Raw genomic sequence first — 5180 nt, forward strand, 5'->3', positions numbered from 1 at the left:
TGTGTGTGTGTGTGTGTGTGTGTGTGTGGTACAGGAGCATTAGGAAGTCACAGGTCCATATTAAAGGTGACTCAAGACAGTGAAGAAACAGAATGAAACTGTCTCCTACTCTAGAAGTTTCTGCAATTCCTTTCTTGTCAGAGTCCCTGGAACAGTGACTGGGCATCTGCACTTTCTGTCTTCTATTTGCTCTTCCAATGCCCTCCCGCCCTGCAAAGGCTCCATGGGTCCCCAGTGCACACTGACACCCCAGAAGGAAAACAACATAATTAGCATAGAAAGCAGCCAAAGGACTTAAATGCAGACTTAAACATTCTCTCTTATTAATGCTTTGGAGCTGAGTGCTTTAAATAAATCTTTGTGCAGCTTGTAGTTATTGTTTTAACAGGGGAGGAGTGAGGCTGTCTGCACCACCCTTGTCCCCAGCATAGCTGGTACAGAATGCCATGTTAATGGTCACTGAACTGAACATCACATCCAATACACAGGGGCCTGTTCCCTGAAAGCAGGAAAGCAGAGATCTTTCTTTACAGTACAGAATTTCCCTAGGAAGAGACTCCATGTTCTCAAAAAGGCAAGCTCCCTTGCATACTATAGACACAGGCCGTTGGAAGGGCTAATGACGGCAAGGTCGCAATCGTGGGCACTGAGCTCTGCACTCAGCCCTTCCTGCTTCATCCAGGGCCACCCCGATCACAGACTGTCTTTGGAATGGACTGCTCAGAGCCAGTCCATGTGTTATGTTCTAAGTGCTGTGAGAAAACAAAGGCCTCTGGCCTCCGCCTTGGGGCAGAGGCTATGTTGGAAGACCTGGAAAGGCTGGACAGATGCCCTACTTGCCAAATGATTCTCTCTATACCATCTCCTTCATTTGGGCACGTGGGAGCTGGAAATATAAAAGTCAAGTGGTCTACACAAACCTCATCCACTCATCTCCAGCTTCTGAGTCAGGTCACAAGTCACCTTCCTTTCCCACCCTCTAGGCTAACAGTTTTCTCAGGAGTATACTTTAGAAATAAAGTCAATCTGAACGGTGTGCATCCAGAACATAGCACCTCACCAAAAAGCCAATTACCGCTTCATCAATTATTTAAAGTCATTCTAGATTTTAGCCTTAGGTTTTAAGACATACATGTAAGAATAGTAAGCACTCTCAGTAGAAGTCTAAGTTACCACTGGGTTAAGAATGAAGCTTGGCAGCAGAGTGCTTGCAGCGCATGCAGAAGGCCCTGGGTTTCATCCCCTACATCACAATAAAATAAAATAATCATCATTAATTGGTATATTCAAAGCACATTTAAAGAAACAGAGATGAATTAAGCAACAACTTGCAGCAGGCTCTCTGAGTTCCACTGAGTGCAGATCGGAAGTGTTTTAGTGTATGGGGTAAATGAAGACTTCTCTTGTTATTACTTCCTACTTGCATAGCATGCTCACTGACCAAAGCAGGTCACTAGAGATGACTTCAATGCTTGAGTTCTATGCAATACTATGTTGCCTTATATATGGAACATCTGAGGATTTCATTTCTATGGAAGGTACTAGAACCACAAAGAAACACCACGAATGACTGCAAAATTGGTATTAATAAATGGGAACCAATATGCAGGCTAAGGACATGAGCTACATGTGAGACTGTCCCCAGAGGGGAAGCTTCCCTCAGATCTCACTCACCAAGGAAAGCAGAGCTATTTTAGCAAGAAATCAATATGGAGACCATTCCTACAGTCTAAAGCAGTGGTTCTCAACTTTCCTAATACTATGACCCTTTAACACAGTTCATGTTGTGGTAACCTCCCCCCAATCATAAAATTATTTTTGATACTACTTCATAACTATTATTTCACTCATAAATATAAATATCTAATAGTTCTGATGGTCTTAGATGACCCCTATTGAAAAGGTCATTTGACGCCCACCCCAAAGGGTCATGACACACAGGTTGAGAGTCATTGCTTTAAGGTCACTGCTTGTGCCATTCTAGACCTCTGCAGGTTTGTATCTCAGCACACTGTTAACAGCTGGATGAGGCAGCTGCAAATGCAGAGCTGCAACACTGTTCAGGAACCTCTCGGTCGGTGTCTCCAGTCGCAGACCCATGAAGGTCAAAGCAAAGCTGCAATGGTTGCTGAGGGATCCTGTTACTACCCACAGCTTAAGATTCTGCTTTCCTTTTAAACTGGTACTCCCATCTGCAAAATAAAAACTCCCCTTGTTTGCTGACCCCTTATAGTCTGCAAACTTCATTCTTAGAGGGTGAACAAGACAACAACTCCTTATGATACAAACAGAATTCAAGAACATCAAAAAGATCACTCACCACAGTCAAGTCAGGGAATGGTCAATGCACATAACAATGTAATCAATACACAATAAAAAATGTAAACTTCATAAATGGACTCAAGGACAGAGATCACATAATCATAAATGCAAAGAAAAAGAAAAAGAAAAAAAAGCTTTTTAACGCTTATCCAATATCCTTTCATGTCAAAAGTCCTAAAGACACTCAGAATAGAAGGAACACATTTCAACATAATAAAGACTGAACGTGAAACATGAAGCACTCAATCCAGAACAGGGGATGTCCACCTTCTCTACTCTCAATTCAATATAGCCCTGGAAATCTTAGCAAGAGTAATAAGGCAAGAGAAGCAGGAAAAGGGAAAACAAACAGGAAAGAAAGAGGCCAAAGTATCATTATTGGCAGATGATATCACTGTAAGACAAAAGGCCCTAAAGACTCCACTAGAAAACTCTTAGACCTGATAAACACTTTCAAGCAGACAGGATACAAAATCAACAATTAAAAACTCAGTAACATTGACAAATACACTGAGAAAGAAATCAAAATAAAGCTAGCCAGGGAAGTGGGGAAACCTAGATGATATAAACATTAAGATGCTGAAGAAAGTGAGAAAGTCAATAAAAGGTGGACTTCCCATGCAGATAGACTTAACACTGTGACTATAGCTACTCTACCAAAAGCAATCTATAGATTCCATATCAAAATTCTAATGATGTTCTTTGCAGATTTGGGGGGTGGAAAGTCTTAAAATTCATATGGAAACAAAGACCCACCCAGACAGCCAAAGAAATCCTGAATACAATGGGGTATTACCATTCCTGATTTTAAGTTTCACTATAGAGCCACAGTAAGAAAAACAGCATGGTACCAGCACAAAAACAGACACACAGACCAATGGGCTAGAACCAAGGACTTTCACAAGGCCACAAAGTACAGCCACCTGATTTTTAACAATGGTGTCCAAAAAATGAACACTAGAGAAAAGAGAGCATTTTCAACAAATAGACCTTCTACAAGAAGAAGAATGAAACTAGATCATTAACTCACCCTACACAAAAATAAAGCCAAGGCCATTACAGTAGGGACTTGGAAGACAGTCGTGCTGAAAGTCATGCGACAGCAAAGTTCAAGAGGCTTCAGAGAAGAACAGTATTAGCAACTGAGTTAAAGACTGTTCTGTGATACGGTGGCAAAGAATGTGACAGCTTTCTGTCCTTGTCCTAAGAATTTGACCAAGGTAAACTTAAAAATAAAGTGCTTATATTATTGGCAAAGGATATTTCAAGATAGCTCTATTATAGATCCTGCAACATAGTTATTAGCAGTCAGTCTTATATAGGTCTACAATAAAAAAGAGCAAACAGGGCAGAAAAAAATACAAACTGTATAGTTTTCAGAGGAAAGGGACACTGAAAATCATAAAATGGTACAGCTAAAACTTGGTGGAAACAAGGCTGCAATCATTAAAAAGACTAGCACCTCAATGGAGAAGTTTGATCTGAACTGGATCAATGAATGGGAAGGGTGGACTCAGGGCGAGATCCCACCCAGCTAAGCTTCCAACTTCAAAAGAAGAAAACAGACCTAGGATGTTTTCTGCTTCTAAAAGGCAATTACAATAAAAAAGACAAAAAAAAAAAAAAAAAAAAAAGGCTGATGTTAATGTGGTTCCAGGGGGCCAGGATCCATCCCAAGAGGCAGCTGGACAGTGTTTTCCATACTGCGATGTCTTTAGAGGCATCGAGAATGTAAGAGTGAAGGGTTTATAGAATCATCCACTGCAGTTCCAGAGAGCCTCCAAAGCCAGTCAACATGTGTCAGGAAGTCTCTATGCAAAGGTTCTGAGAAGTCATTTTGTGAAGTAAAATTTGGGTTGTGTTGGAAACCACAAGATGTTGGAGATGCCAGAGTCATGAGATACCTGCCAAGGGAAGTGGTATACAGAAGGTTGAGCCAGCCCAAAAAAAGGTATAAAAGTTGGAGGGGTAGAACCATTTAAACCCTTTAAAATTAAAGTCCCAAAATTCAGACATGGAACTACAGATTATGGAGTTTGCCCTGATGGTTTTCAGTTTACTCCAATATTTTCTCACTACGCCTTAACCCATTTTAAAACAGTAAAGTATCTTCTGTGCCATTATATGTTAGGGTATATAGTTTATTTTTTGATTTTACAGAAGGTTGCAATTAAGATACTACATGGAATCTCAGAAGAGATTATGGCCCTTTTAACAGTGTTATAACTGTAAAAGACTACAGGGACCTTTAGAGTTCAACAAAATGCATTTTGCATTATGGAGGCCAAGGAGTGGACTATGATGCTTTGAGTGAGAAATGTTGTGCATGTTAACTCTTGGTTCCCAGTTGCTGGTGCTGGTTGTGGGGGTTTAGGTGGTATGGCCTTGCTGGAGGAGGTATGTCACTAAAGCAAAGCTCTAAGAGTTAAAAGGCACACCATTTCTAGTTCTCCCATGTGCTCCCTTCCTCCCTCCCTCCCTGTCTGCCTGCCTCTCTCTGCTTCCTGACTGAAGTTTAAGATATAAGTTCTCAGCTTCTGTTCTTACTGCTATGTCTGTCATTTGTTGCCATCATGGATTCTTATCTCTGGAACCATAAACCCAAATAAACTCTTCCTTTTTCTAAATTCTTTAGATTAGAGCTTATCATAACCTTGGCCAGAGTCACCTCTGTTCAAAGTTGGCAATAGTTGATGCACAGACTCAGAAGTTGCCCAAGTGCTGAGAACAAATGACTGCTTAGTACTCAGTCTTAACTGTCAAACGCATGTCCCTACCTCAAGGCTCATCAGAATTGCAGAAGTAGTAGAAAGACTCTAAGAGCCAGAGGAGGAGGAAGAAGAAGAGGAGGAGGAGGA

General features: G+C 41.0%; 1 protein-coding gene across 9 annotated transcripts in view; it reads right to left on the reverse strand.

Moving 5' to 3' along the window:
* Uxs1 (UDP-glucuronate decarboxylase 1) overlaps positions 1-5180 on the reverse strand; it is a 76003-nt gene that overhangs the window by 49044 nt on the left and 21779 nt on the right. Inside the window, exon 3 of one of the 9 annotated variants that reach the window (XM_029538716.1) lies at positions 1174-1243. The exons of 7 other annotated variants lie outside the window; for them this stretch is intronic. The gene's annotated coding sequence lies outside the window, so the exon portion shown is untranslated. Of the gene's footprint in view, positions 1-1132; positions 1244-5180 lie in introns of all 9 variants that reach the window. One more of the 9 variants, XM_029538715.1, reaches the window with a different exon arrangement.

Source organism: Mus pahari, chromosome 5 (assembly GCF_900095145.1).
Source record: "Mus pahari chromosome 5, PAHARI_EIJ_v1.1, whole genome shotgun sequence".
Taxonomy (NCBI): domain Eukaryota; kingdom Metazoa; phylum Chordata; class Mammalia; order Rodentia; family Muridae; genus Mus; species Mus pahari.